Source organism: Oncorhynchus keta, chromosome 36 (genome assembly GCF_023373465.1).
Source record: "Oncorhynchus keta strain PuntledgeMale-10-30-2019 chromosome 36, Oket_V2, whole genome shotgun sequence".
Lineage (NCBI taxonomy): Eukaryota > Metazoa > Chordata > Actinopteri > Salmoniformes > Salmonidae > Oncorhynchus > Oncorhynchus keta.
The window spans coordinates 25460194-25476612 of NC_068456.1; the positions used below are offsets into that span (position 1 = coordinate 25460194).

The following is a 16419-nucleotide window of genomic DNA, read 5'->3' on the forward strand; positions in this document are numbered from 1 at the left end:
CCCCCATCCCTACTTCCCTTTTTACACGAGACAGATTACTTCTTCTAACCTCCTTTCAACAGGCTGCAATGAGAGAGAGAGAGAGAGACAGACAGACAGACAGACAGACGGACAGACGGACAGACGGACAGACGGACAGACGGACAGACGGACAGACGGACAGACACAGATAGACAGGCACAAGGACAGACACACAGGGACAGACACACAGGGACAGACACACAGGGACAGACACACAGGGACAGACAGGCACACAGAGAGAGAGAGACACAGAGAGAACACACATGCTCCCATATAGCTCGAGCTACACATCTACATTGCTATTATATTCGACACTGACATTTAAAAAGATCATTCTTCCCTGTGACATTTCAGATAGATCTAGTGTACCCTCTACTGGGAAATACAACAACTGGTAGCAGTTATCAGTTAAGATCTGATTACAGAGCTTGTTAGATACACTGCCTTCAAAAAGTATTCATACTCCTTGACTTATTCCACATATTGTTGTGTTAAAGCCTGAATTCAAAATGGATTTCATAGATTTTTCTCACCCATATACACACAATATAAATTAATTACAAAGTGAACACGTTCTTAGAAAATGTATGCACATTTATTGAAAATACAATATAGAAATATCTCCTTTACATAAGTATAAATCATCAAAATCAAATCAAATCAAATTTTATTTGTCACATACACATGGTTAGCAGATGTTAAATGCGAGTGTAGCGAAATGCTTGTGCTAGTATACACGCTCAAGTTAATACATGTTAGAATCACCCAGTGATTACAGCTGGGCGTCTTGCTGGGTAAATCTCTAAGAGCTTTGCACACCTGGATTGTACAATATTTGTACATTATTCTTTTCAAAATTCTTTAACTCTGTCAAATTGGTTGTTGGTCATTGCTAAATAACCATTTTCAGGTCTTGCCATTGATGTTCAAGTAAATTTAAGTCAAAACTGTAACTCGGCCACTAAGGAACATTCGCTGTCTTCTTGATAAGCAACTTCCGTGTATTTTATTATATTTATTTAACCAGGCAAATCAGTTAAGAACAAATTCTTATTTTCAATGACGGCCTACCACAGCCAAACCCGGACGACGCTGAGCCAATTGTGTGCCGCCCTATGGGACTCCAAATCATGGTCGGTTGTGATAAAGCCTGGAATCGAACCCGGGTCTGTAGTGACTCCTCTAGCACTGAGATGCATTGCCTTATACCGCTGTGCTACTCGGTTTGGCCTTGTGTTTAAGGATATTGTCCTGCTGAAAGGTGAATTAATCTCCCAGTGTCTGGAGGAAAGCAGACTGAACAAGGTTTTCCTCTAGGATTTTGCCTGTGCTTAGCGCCATTCCATTTATTTTTTAATCCTGAAAAACTCCCCAGTCCTTAACTATTACAAGCATACCCATAACATGATGCAGCCACCACTATGCACGAAAATATGGAGAGTGGTAATTCGCTGATAACTACTTTATTGGGGAAACGTGTACTTACTATGCCTGTGACAAAATGGGGCCGACAGAGATGGTTGCCTTGCTTCGAGTCCTTAGGAAACTATGCAATATTTAGTTTATGTATTATTTTTTACATTGTTACCCCAGGAAACCTTAAGTCTTATTACATACAGCCAGGAAGAACTATTGGATATAAGAGCGACTTCAACTTACCAACATTATGACCAGATATACGACCTTCCCGAAGCGGATCCTCTGTTTGGACCACCATCCAGGACACTGGACCGAATCCCAGAAGCCAATCCAAAACAACGGCGCCGCAGAAGGGGCTGACGGAGCGGCCTCCTGGTCAGGCTCCGTAGACGTGCACTTCGCCCACCGCTCCAGAGTATACTACTCGCCAATGTCCAACGCCTCTTGACAACAAGGTAGACGAAAATCGAGTAAGGGTTGCCTTCCAGAGAGACATCAAAGATTGTAACATTCTCGGTTTCACGGAAACATGGCTCACTCGGGATATCGGTTCAGCCACAGGGCTTCTCCATGCATCGCACCGACAGAGATAAACACCTCCCTGGGATGAGGAAAGGCGGGGGAGTATGCTTCATGAATAACAACTCATCATCAGTTATCGTCACAGCCGTGTACATTCCCATTCAAGCAGACACCACGACGAACCTCAAGGAACTTCACTGAACTCTATGTAAACTGGAAACCATATATCCGGAGGTTGCATTTGTTGTAGCTAGGGATTTTAACAAAGTAAATTTGAGAACAAGGCTACCTAAACTCTATCAACATATTGATTGCAGTACTTGCGGGGGTAATACACTCGTTCACTGCTACTCTAACATCCGCGATGCATACAAAGCCCTCCCTTTGGCAAATCCGACCACGACGCCATCTTGCAGGTCCACAGATGATGCAATCACCATCACACTGCCCTATCCCATCTTGACAGGAGGAATACCTATGTAAGAAAGCTGTTCATTGACTACAGCTCAGCATTCAACACCATAGTACCCTCTAAGCTCATCATCAAGCTGGAGGCGCTGGGTTTCAACCCCGTCCTGTGCAATTGAATCCTGGACTTTGACGGGCCGCCCCCAAGTGATGAAGTTAGGAAACAACATCTCCACTTTGCTGACCCTCAACACTGGGGCTCCATAAGGGTGCGTGCTCAGCCCCCTCCTGTATTCCCTGTTCACCCACGACTACGCACGCCTCCAACTCAATCATCAAGTTTGCAGACGACACAACAGTGGGCCTGATTACCAACAACAACGAGACGGCCTACAGGGAGCAGGTGAGGGCACTCGGAGAGTGGTTTCAGGAAAACAACCTCACTCAATGGCAAAAAAACAAAAAGGAGATTATCGTGGACTTCAGGAAACAGCAGAGGGAGCACGCCCCTATCCACATCGACGGGACAGCAGTGGAGAAGCTGGAAAGTTTTAAGTTCCTTGGCGTACACATCACAGACAAACTGAACTGGTCCACCCACACAGACAGTGTGATGAAGAAGCCGTAACAGCGCCTCTTCAACTTCAGAAGGCTGAAGAAATTTAGCTTGTCACCCAAAACCCTGACAAACTTTTACAGATGCACAATCGAGAGAATCCTGTCGGGCTGTATCACAGCCTGGTACGGCAACTGCACCGCCCTCAACCACAAGAATCTCCAGAGGGTGGAGCGGTCTGCACAACGCATCACCAGTGGCAAATTACCTGCCCTCCAGGAGACCGACAGCGGCCGATGTAACAGGAAGGCCAAAAAGATCATCAAGGAAAACAACCACCCGAGTCACTGCCTGTTCACCCCGCTACCATCCAGAAGTCGAGGTCAGTAAAGGTGCATCAAGGCTGGGACCGCGAGACTGAAAAAAGCCATCAGACTGCTAAACAGCAATCACTAACTCAGAGAGGCTGCTGCCTACATTGAGACCCAATCACTGGACACTTCAATAAAAGGATCACTAATCACTTTAAATAAAGCCATTTGAAATAATGGCACTTTAATAATGTTTACATATCTTACTTTACTCAGATCATATGTAAACTCAGCAAAAAAAGAAACATCCTCTCACTGTCAACTGCATTTATTTTCAGCAAACTTAACATGTGTAAATATTTGTATGAACAGAACAAGATTCAACAACTGAGACATAAACTGAACAAGTTCTACAGTAATGTGACTAACAGAAACTGAATAATGTGTGGCACACCGCCCCAGACCATGACGGACCCTCCATCTCGATCCCGCTCCAGAATACAGGCCTCGGTGTAATGCCAATTCCTTCAACGATAAACTTGAATCCGACCATCACTCCTGGTGAGACAAAACTGCGATTCGTCCGTGAAGAGCACTTTTTGTCAGTCCTGTCTGATCCAGCGATGGTGGGTTTGTGCCCATAGGCGGCGTTGTTGCCTGTGATGTCTGTTGTAGGCCTGCCTTACAACAGGCCTACAAGCCCTTTTGCTGAGTTTAAATACTGTATTTTATAACATCTATTCCACTTTACCTATGCCGCTCGGCCATCGCTCATCGATATATTCATATTCTCATTCGCCTCTTTAGATGTGTGTATTACGTAGTTGTTGGGGAATTGTTAGATTACTTGTTAGATATTACTGCACTGTCGGAACTAGAAGCACAAGCATTTCGCTACACTCGCATTAACATCTGCTAAAAATGTGTATGTGACCAATAACATTTGATTTGATTTGTGGTTGTCTCACCTAGCTATCTTAAGACGAATGCACTAACTGAGTCGCTCTGGATAAGTGTCTACTAAAAGACTCAAATGTAGATGTGAATGTAACATGTTATCAAAGTAAAACGGCTGTTAAGAAAGTCAGATGTTCATTAGTTCCAGTCCCACCCAATCAGATGTTCATTAGTTCAATTCCCACCCAATCAGATGTTCATTAGTTCCAGTCCCACCCAATCAGATGTTCATTAGTTCAATTCCCACCCAATCAGATGTTCATTAGTTCCAGTCCCACCCAATCAGATGTTCATTAGTTCCAGTCCCACCCAATCAGATGTTCATTAGTTCAAGTCCCACCCAATCAGATGTTCATTAGTTCCAGTCCCACCCAATCAGATGTTCAATCAGATGTTCATTAGTCCCACCCAATCAGATGTTCATTAGTTCAAGTCCCACCCAATCAGATGTTTTATTCCCACCCAATCAGATGTTCAAGTCCCACCCAATCAGATGTTCATTAGTTCCAGTCCCACCCAATCAGATGTTCATTAGTTCCAGTCCCACCCAATCAGATGTTCATTAGTTCCAGTCCCACCCAATCAGATGTTCATTAGTTCCAGTCCCACCCAATCAGATGTTCATTAGTTCAAGTCCCACCCAATCAGATGTTTATTAGTTCAAGTCCCACCCAATCAGATGTTTATTAGTTCAAGTCCCACCCAATCAGATGTTTATTAGTTCAAGTCCCACCCAATCAGATTAATATTGTTTGTTGATGAAATTATGCACTTCCATCTACAAATACTCATACCTCCGAGACAGTTTACCTAAACCCTTCAATGGATTGTTCCAGGTTCATTCTGAAAGCCATCTATATAACACAAGACACTGTGATAACCTTCACCTTCCCCACTGCTGCACCTCATAGTCAATTCTCTATCAGATACTCTGGAATTCTTATCTTCACATTGACAAAACCTCATTATCCCTCAATAACTTCAAGCGAAGACTGGGGGTCAGCCTGATGAATCAAACTAACCAATAATCCCCTCCATGTAACACACACGTTTTCTTGAATACTGAGTATATCATGTACAATTATAATTAATATGCTTTATTTGACTGAATTAACTTTTTTTTTGCACATAGATTTGTGGTGTAGTTTTCATATCAGCCCTTTTAGGCTTCCAACCTCACCTGCACACCGTTTTACCAGTTTACATCTGCACTGTTTTGTCTTTCACTTCTTTCCTTTAGTGCAAATAAATAAAACCTAAAACCTAATGGAAAGCAAGGTAGATAGCTCATTCTGTCTCTGAGTAGTAACTGGCAGTGCTCACACCTGGTCAATCAGTTGATATCAAAGTGCACCGTCTGATATGAAAAGCTAACAGGATAGCCAATCAGAACAGGGGGGATGGTGCAGGTACTGTAGCCTACATGCGTAAGAGCCTTTGTATCCATGCTTGAAATAGGATATTGTTACGTCTGTAATGCTGTAACACTCCCCTTTAGCAAACACTGCTATCATGTTATCATGAATAAACACTAGTATCCTGGGACTTATGTACAGGCTGTATACGCTAGATTATAAAGTGTGTGGGACAGAACGGAAAAAACTTAAAAGAAAGCTTGAAAACAAATACTACATGTAATAACAATCCTGTGTGTGTGTGTGTGTGTGTGTGTGTGTGTGTGTGTGTGTGTGTGTGTGTGTGTGTGTGTGTGTGTGTGTGTGTGTGTGTGTGTGTGTGTGTGTGTGTGTGTGTGTGTGTGTGTGTGTGTGTGTGTGTGTGTGTGTGTGTGTGTGTGTGTGTGTGTGTGTGTGTGTGTGTGTGTGTGTGTGTGTGTTTTCACTGAGCCCCTTATAACAGGAATGGGCTGAATAATGATCTTGTAAAAGCCCAACAAAACACAATCCACATAGCATAAAGGTCAGAGTTCAAAATTACCATCTTCATCTGGATTGGAAAAATGAAAATAGAAAATGGTGGACAGAGAGACAGTAAAAAAAGAATGTAAGTATTTACTTTTTAGATTGCAGATTTGTCCAGCCAATGAAAAAAAAGAAGATGAGAAATAATCCTCTTAGCTGTATGTTTAGTAATGTGATTTAGTGTTATTTAGTCAGTGTGGGTACAGATGCTGCTTTCCCCTTCACCATAGTAAGGGTTGTGACGTTCCATATTAACACCAGATACAGCACAAGTGTGTGTGTATGTGAATGTGTGTATGTTTGTGCGTTTCTGGGAATGAAATGATCCCCATTATGACACACTGTTCCAGAGTGACACGCAATACCTGACCTCGCTCCAAATCAATGATCAACTTCACACATTAGCACATTGGTCTGACTGAATGGAGTCTACTAATCACACATGTGATGTGAACTGGATAAAAGTTTGTCAGGCAGCACACCTCCATCCAGGCAGGTTGTTCAGGGGTGAGTGTTCCATCAAAGCAGCAAGAGGTGTGACCTGTTACCACAAGAAAAGGGCAACTAGTTAAGAACAAACACCGTTGTAAATACACCCCATATTTATGTTATTTTATTTTCCCTTTTGTACTTTAACTATTTGCACATAATGAAATTTGAAATGTCTTCATTCTTTTGGAGTGTAATGTTTACTATTAATTGTTATTGTTTATTTCACTTTTGTTTATTATCTACTTCACTTGCTTTGGCAATGTTAACACATGTTTCCCATGCCAATAAAGCCCTTAAACTGAATTGAATTGAGAGGCCCGTCTGTGGTAATCCTGACCCAGGCACAGCTATCTACAGCTCCTCCTCTCTGGCTCTCACCCTCCTGAGGGGAAAGTACACTGTGGTACTGGCCTCAGTCACACAGCAGAGGGGTGAAGAAGGACTCCATTACTCACATTTGCACTTACAGACAAGACACACACAGACATGTATGGACGGACACACACACACACTATAATCTAGAGTATACAGCCTGTACATAGTCCCAGGATAAGGCTCTGTCCATTACTAGTGTTTATTCATGATAGCAGTGTTTGCTAAAGGGGAGTGTTACAGCATTACAGACGTAACAATATCCTATTTCAAGCATGGATACAAAGGCTCTTACGCATGTAGGCTACAGTACCTGCACCATCCCCCCTGTTCTGATTGGCTATCCTGTTAGCTTTTCATATCAGACGGTGCACTTTGATATCAACTGATTGACCAGGTGTGAGCACTGCCAGTTACTACTCAGAGACAGAGAATGAGCTATCTACCTCGGTTTTAATTCCCAACAATATTAATCTGATTGGGTGGGACTTGAACTAAGGAACTGACTTTCATATCAGCCGGTGTACTTTGATAACAACTGATCGACTTTGATATCAGTTGTCGAGGCTATGTAGAAGATCATGGATTCATTCACACCTCATCCAAACACTGAAGTAGAAAGGGGCGTTGCTTTTCTATCTATTTAAAGCTCTTATGCAACCATAGGCTGCGTGAAGTCATGTCGGATAACCAGACCACTCTGCTTTTTAATCTCTAGCAATCATTTTAGTTTGACACAGAAATGACCTACCAATCAGTGACAAGCATTGAGCGCACCATGACTCTCAATCTAAACGTTTGCTCTGTGTATCACACAGTATCACTGACTATCGCTCAATTCATCACAATACTAAATGACTGTAGAGATAGACTTATAACATCGAGGCATTGTGATTCAATTGTAAGAATCAAAATATGCATAAACAATGTTATTCATACAGATACAGTGACGAGCTTCCCTCTGAGGGAAGGAGCAGTAGCCAATAGCTGCTAACAGAAACAAGCTGTTTCTTCAGAGCAGAAGGCCAGCATTTCAGTTCTGAAATACATCCAATCTCCACATACAGTATACGCACGCACACACGCACGCACACACGCACACACACACGCACACACACACAGTGTGTTTCTGAAGAATCAAGAAATACCAGACAAGGAATTCCAACGCTCGGCAACCCTCCTGGCCCATGTGACTGCACAAACACAAACACGCACACACACAGGCCAGATTGTGTGTGGTGCGTTTGCTTAAAGGCCATGGTAAAAACAGGGGGGAAATGCGTAATCTGATATGCATGACTTACAGTATAGCCTCTCTCCTTTCTTTTCCCCTCACACATCACAGGTTGCATCTATTATACTCCCCCTCCCTCCCAAATACCAACCAAAACATTAGACCGAGATTGACACAGTATGCATTTAGGGGGGTTTGAGGTCAAATAAAAAACCTCTTAATACATAAATGTGAGCAGACGTGAACATGTGAAATTGCGAAGCATTAATGCACATTCTCTGACTGCTCTAGAGCACCAAAACCAGTCTGCATGTCTTCTGACAGGTCTACAACACTAAAAACCAGTCTGCATATCTTCAACACTAAAACCCAGTCTGCATATCTTCTGACAGGTCTACAACACTAAAAACCAGTCTGCATATCTTCTGACAGGTCTACAACACTAAAAACCAGTCTGCATGTTCTCTGACAGGTCTACAACACTAAAAACCAGTCTGCATATCTTCTGACAGGTCTACAACACTAAAAACCAGTCTGCATATCTTCAACACTAAAACCCAGTCTGCATATCTTCTGACAGGTCTACAACACTAAAAACCAGTCTGCATATCTTCAACACTAAAACCCAGTCTGCATATCTTCTGACAGGTCTACAACACTAAAAACCAGTCTGCATATCTTCAACACTAAAACCCAGTCTGCATATCTTCTGACAGGTCTACAAACTAAAAACCAGTCTGCATATCTTCAACACTAAAACCCAGTCTGCATATCTTCTGACAGGTCTACAACACTAAAAACCAGTCTGCATATCTTCTGACAGGTCTACAACACTAAAAACCAGTCTGCATATCTTCTGACAGGTCTACAACACTAAAAACCAGCCTGTATGTTCTCTGACAGGTCTACAACACTAAAAACCAGTCTGTATGTTCTCTGACAGGTCTACAACACTAAAAACCAGTCTGTATGTTCTCTGACAGGTCTACAACACTAAGAACCAGGCTGTATGTTCTCTGACAGGTCTACAACACTAAGAACCAGGCTATATGTTCTCTGACAGGTCTACAACACTAAGAACCAGGCTGTATGTTCTCTGACAGGTCTACAACACTAAAAACCAGGCTGTATGTTCTCTGACAGGTCTACAACACTAAGAACCAGGCTATATGTTCTCTGACAGGTCTACAACACTAAGAACCAGGCTGTATGTTCTCTGACAGGTCTACAACACTAAAAACCAGGCTATATGTTCTCTGACAGGTCTACAACACTAAAAACCAGTCTGCATGTTCTCTGACAGGTCTACACTAAAAACCAGGCTATATGTTCTGACAGGTCTACAACACTAAAAACCAGTCTACATGTTCTCTGACAGGTCAACACTAAAAACCAGGCTATATGTTCTGACAGGTCTACAACACTAAAAACCAGTCTGCATATCTTCTGACAGGTCTACAACACTAAGAACCAGTCTGCATATCTTCTGACAGGTCTACAACACTAAAAACCAGTCTGCATGTTCTCTGACAGGTCTACAACACTAAAAAACAGTCTGCATATCTTCAACACTAAAAACCAGTCTGCATATCTTCTGACAGGTCTACAACACTAAAAACCAGTCTGTATGTTCTCTGACAGGTCTACAACACTAACAACCAGTCTGTATGTTCTCTGACAGGTCTACAACACTAAGAACCAGGCTGTATGTTCTCTGACAGGTCTACAACACTAAGAACCAGGCTATATGTTCTCTGACAGGTCTACAACACTAAAAACCAGGCTATATGTTCTGACAGGTCTACAACACTAAAAACCAGTCTACATGTTCTCTGACAGGTCAACACTAAAAACCAGGCTATATGTTCTGACAGGTCTACAACACTAAAAACCAGTCTGCATATCTTCTGACAGGTCTACAACACTAAGAACCAGGCTGTATGTTCTCTGACAGGTCTACAACACTAAAAACCAGGCTGTATGTTCTGACAGGTCTACAACACTAAAAACCAGGCTGTATGTTCTGACAGGTCTACAACACTAAAAACCAGGCTGTATATTCTGACAGGTCTACAACACTAAAAACCAGGCTGTATGTTCTCTGACAGGTCTACAACACTAAAAACCAGGCTGTATATTCTGACAGGTCTACAACACTAAAAACCAGGCTGTATGTTCTCTGAAGGGTCTACAACACTAAGAACCAGGCTGTATGTTCCCTGACAGGTCTACAACACTAAAAACCAGTCTATATCTTCTGACAGGTCTACAACACTAAGAACCAGGCTGTATGTTCTGTGACAGGTCTACAACACTAAGAACCAGTCTGCATATCTTCTGACAGGTCTACAACACTAAAAAACAGTCTGCATGTTCTCTGACAGGTCTACAACACTAAAAACCAGTCTGCATGTTCTCTGACAGGTCTACAACACTAAGAACCAGCCTGTATGTTCTCTGACAGGTCTACAACACTAAAAACCAGGCTGTATGTTCTCTGACAGGTCTACAACACTAAAAACCAGGCTGTATGTTCTGACAGGTCTACAACACTAAGAACCAGGCTGTATGTTCTCTGACAGGTCAACACTAAAAACCAGGCTGTATGTTCTCTGATGGGTCTACAACACTAAAAACCAGGCTGTATGTTCTCTGACAGGTCAACACTAAAAACCAGGCTGTATGTTCTGACAGGTCTACAACACTAAGAACCAGGCTGTATGTTCTCTGACAGGTCAACACTAAAAACCAGGCTGTATGTTCTCTGACGGGTCTACAACACTAAAAACCAGCCTGTATGTTCTCTGACAGGTCTACAACACTAAGAACCAGCCTGTATGTTCTGACAGGTCTACAACACTAAGAACCAGGCTGTATGTTCTCTGACAGGTCAACACTAAAAACCAGGCTGTATGTTCTCTGACGGGTCTACAACACTAAAAACCAGGCTGTATGTTCTCTGACAGGTCAACACTAAAAACCAGGCTGTATGTTCTGACAGGTCTACAACACTAAGAACCAGGCTGTATGTTCTCTGACAGGTCAACACTAAAAACCAGGCTGTATGTTCTCTGACGGGTCTACAACACTAAAAACCAGCCTGTATGTTCTCTGACAGGTCTACAACACTAAGAACCAGCCTGTATGTTCTGACAGGTCTACAACACTAAGAACCAGCCTGTATGTTCTGACAGGTCTACAACACTAAAAACCAGGCTGTATGTTCTCTGACAGGTCTACAACACTAAGAACCAGGCTGTATGTTCTCTGACAGGTCTACAACACTAAGAACCAGCCTGTATGTTCTCTGACAGGTCTACAACACTAAAAACCAGGCTGTATGTTCTGACAGGTCTACAACACTAAAAACCAGGCTGTATGTTCTGACAGGTCTACAACACTAAAAACCAGGCTGTATGTTCTGACAGGTCTACAACACTAAAAACCAGGCTGTATGTTTCTGACAGGTCTACAACACTAAAAACCAGGCTGTATGTTCTGACAGGTCTACAACACTAAAAACCAGGCTGTATGTTTCTGACAGGTCTACAACACTAAAAACCAGGCTGTATGTTCTGACAGGTCTACAACACTAAAGAACCAGGCTGTATGTTCCTGACAGGTCTACAACACTAAAAACCAGGCTATATGTTCTGACAGGTCTACAACACTAAGAACCAGGCTGTATGTTCTGACAGGTCTACAACACTAAGAACCAGGCTATATGTTCTGACAGGTCTACAACACTAAAAACCAGGCTATATGTTCTGACAGGTCTACAACACTAAAACCAGTCTATGTTCTGACAGGTCTACAACACTAAGAACCAGGCTGTATGTTCTCTGACAGGTCTACAACACTAAAAACCAGGCTGTATGTTCTCTGACAGGTCTACAACACTAAAAACCAGGCTATATGTTCTGACAGGTCTACAACACTAAGAACCAGGCTGTATGTTCTCTGACAGGTCTCAACACTAAAAACCAGGCTGTATGTTCTCTGATGGGTCTACAACACTAAAAACCAGGCTGTATGTTCTCTGACAGGTCTACAACACTAAAAACCAGGCTGTATGTTCTGACAGGTCTACAACACTAAGAACCAGGCTATATGTTTCTGACAGGTCAACACTAAAACCAGGCTGTATGTTCTCTGACAGGTCTACAACACTAAAAACCAGCCTGTATGTTCTCTGACAGGTCTACAACACTAAGAACCAGCCTGTATGTTCTGACAGGTCTACAACACTAAGAACCAGGCTGTATGTTCTCTGACAGGTCAACACTAAAAACCAGGCTGTATGTTCTCTGACGGGTCTACAACACTAAAAACCAGGCTGTATGTTCTCTGACAGGTCAACACTAAAAACCAGGCTGTATGTTCTGACAGGTCTACAACACTAAGAACCAGGCTGTATGTTCTCTGACAGGTCTCAACACTAAAAACCAGGCTGTATGTTCTCTGACAGGTCTACAACACTAAAAACCAGCCTGTATGTTCTCTGACAGGTCTACAACACTAAGAACCAGCCTGTATGTTCTGACAGGTCTACAACACTAAGAACCAGCCTGTATGTTTCTGACAGGTCTACAACACTAAAAACCAGGCTGTATGTTCTCTGACAGGTCTACAACACTAAGAACCAGGCTGTATGTTCTCTGACAGGTCTACAACACTAAGAACCAGCCTGTATGTTCTCTGACAGGTCTACAACACTAAAAACCAGGCTGTATGTTCTGACAGGTCTACAACACTAAAAACCAGGCTGTATGTTCTGACAGGTCTACAACACTAAGAACCAGGCTATATGTTCTGACAGGTCTACAACACTAAAAACCAGGCTGTATGTTCTCTGACGGGTCTACAACACTAAGAACCAGGCTATATGTTCTGACAGGTCTACAACACTAAGAACCAGGCTATATGTTCTGACAGGTCTACAACACTAAGAACCAGGCTATATGTTCTGACAGGTCTACAACACTAAAAACCAGGCTATATGTTCTGACAGGTCTACAACACTAAAAACCAGGCTATATGTTCTGACAGGTCTACAACACTAAGAACCAGGCTATATGTTCTGACAGGTCTACAACACTAAGAACCAGGCTATATGTTCTGACAGGTCTACAACACTAAAAACCAGGCTATATGTTCTGACAGGTCTACAACACTAAGAACCAGGCTGTATGTTCTGACAGGTCTACAACACTAAGAACCAGGCTATATGTTCTGACAGGTCTACAACACTAAAAACCAGGCTGTATGTTCTCTGACGGGTCTACAACACTAAGAACCAGGCTATATGTTCTGACAGGTCTACAACACTAAGAACCAGGCTATATGTTCTGACAGGTCTACAACACTAAGAACCAGGCTATATGTTATGACAGGTCTACAACACTAAAAACCAGCCTGTATGTTCTGACAGGTCTACAACACTAAAAACCAGACTGTATGTTCTCTGACAGGTCTACAACACTAAAAACCAGCCTGTATGTTCTGACAGGTCTACAACACTAAAAACCAGCCTGTATGTTCTCTGACAGGTCTACAACACTAAAAACCAGCCTGTATGTTCTCTGACAGGTCTACAACACTAAAAACCAGCCTGTATGTTCTCTGACAGGTCTACATCACTAAGAACCAGGCTATATGTTCTCTGACAGGTCTACAACACTAAAAACCAGGCTATATGTTCTGACAGGTCTACAACACTAAAAACCAGTCTGCATATCTTCTGACAGGTCTACAACACTAAAAACCAGTCTGCATATCTTCTGACAGGTCTACAACACTAAAAACCAGTCTGCATATCTTCTGACAGGTCTACAACACTAAAAACCAGTCTGCATGTCATCTGACAGGTCTACAACACTAAGAACCAGGCTATATGTTCTCTGACAGGTCTACAACACTAAAAACCAGTCTGCATGTTCTCTGACGGGTCTACAACACTAAAAACCAGGCTGTATGTTCTCTGACAGGTCTACAACACTAAAAACCAGGCTGTATGTTCTCTGACAGGTCTACAACACTAAAAACCAGGCTATATGTTCTCTGAAGGGTCTACAACACTAAAAACCAGGCTGTATGTTCTCTGACAGGTCTAAAACAGTAAAAACCAGGCTATATGTTCTCTGACAGGTCTAAAACAGTAAAAACCAGCCTGTATGTTCTCTGACAGGTCTACAACACTAAGAACCAGGCTGTATGTTCTCTGACGGGTCTACAACACTAAAAACCAGGCTGTATGTTCTCTGACAGGTCTACAACACTAAGAACCAGGCTATATGTTCTCTGACGGGTCTACAACACTAAAAACCAGGCTGTATGTTCTCTGACAGGTCTACAACACTAAAAACCAGGCTGTATGTTCTCTGACAGGTCTACAACACTAAAAACCAGGCTATATGTTCTCTGACGGGTCTACAACACTAAAAACCAGCCTGTATGTTCTCTGACAGGTCTACAACACTAAAAACCAGCCTGTATGTTCTCTGACAGGTCTACAACACTAAAAACCAGTCTGCATGTTCTCTGACGGGTCTACAACACTAAGAACCAGGCTGTATGTTCTCTGACAGGTCTACAACACTAAAAACCAGTCTACATGTTCTCTGACAGGTCAACACTAAAAACCAGGCTATATGTTCTGACAGGTCTACAACACTAAAAACCAGTCTGCATATGTTTCTGACAGGTCTACAACACTAAAAACCAGCCTGTATGTTCTCTGACAGGTCTACAACACTAAAAACCAGGCTGTATGTTCTCTGACAGGTCTACAACACTAAAAACCAGCCTGTATGTTCTGACAGGTCTACAACACTAAAAACCAGGCTGTATGTTCTCTGACAGGTCTACAACACTAAAAACCAGGCTGTATGTTCTCTGACAGGTCTACAACACTAAAAACCAGCCTGTATGTTCTGACAGGTCTACAACACTAAAAACCAGCCTGTATGTTCTCTGACAGGTCTACAACACTAAGAACCAGCCTGTATGTTCTCTGACAGGTCTACAACACTAAAAACCAGCCTGTATGTTCTGACAGGTCTACAACACTAAAAACCAGGCTGTATGTTCTCTGACAGGTCTACAACACTAAAAACCAGCCTGTATGTTCTCTGACAGGTCTACAACACTAAAAACCAGCCTGTATGTTCTCTGACAGGTCTACAACACTAAAAACCAGCCTGTATGTTCTCTGACAGGTCTACAACACTAAAAACCAGCCTGTATGTTCTCTGACAGGTCTACAACACTAAAAACCAGTCTGTATGTTCTCTGACAGGTCTACAACACTAAAAACCAGGCTGTATGTTCTCTGACAGGTCTACAACACTAAAAACCAGCCTGTATGTTCTCTGACAGGTCTAAAACACTAAAAACCAGGCTGTATGTTCTCTGACAGGTCTAAAACACTAAAAACCAGGCTGTATGTTCTCTGACAGGTCTACAACACTAAAAACCAGGCTATATGTTTCTGACAGGTCTACAACACTAAAAACCAGTCTGCATGTTCTCTGACGGGTCTACAACACTAAGAACCAGGCTGTATGTTCTCTGACAGGTCTACAACACTAAAAACCAGGCTGTATGTTCTGACAGGTCTACAACACTAAAAACCAGGCTATATGTTCTGACAGGTCTACAACACTAAAAACCAGTCTGCATATCTTCTGACAGGTCTACAACACTAAAAACCAGTCTGCATATCTTCTGACAGGTCTACAACACTAAAAACCAGTCTGCATATCTTCTGACAGGTCTACAACACTAAAAACCAGTCTGCATGTCATCTGACAGGTCTACAACACTAAGAACCAGGCTATATGTTCTCTGACAGGTCTACAACACTAAAAACCAGTCTGCATGTTCTCTGACGGGTCTACAACACTAAAAACCAGGCTGTATGTTCTCTGACAGGTCTACAACACTAAAAACCAGGCTGTATGTTCTCTGACAGGTCTACAACACTAAAAACCAGGCTATATGTTCTCTGAAGGGTCTACAACACTAAAAACCAGGCTGTATGTTCTCTGACAGGTCTGAAACAGTAAAAACCAGGCTATATGTTCTCTGACAGGTCTACAACACTAAGAACCAGGCTGTATGTTCTCTGACGGGTCTACAACACTAAAAACCAGGCTGTATGTTCTCTGACAGGTCTACAACACTAAGAACCAGGCTATATGTTCTCTG

At 42.5% G+C, this 16419-nt stretch overlaps 1 protein-coding gene across 9 annotated transcripts in view; it reads right to left on the reverse strand.

The window, feature by feature from the left end:
* Window positions 1-16419, reverse strand: part of LOC118375470 (zinc finger MIZ domain-containing protein 1-like) — a 316755-nt gene that overhangs the window by 180074 nt on the left and 120262 nt on the right. The window lies entirely within an intron of this gene.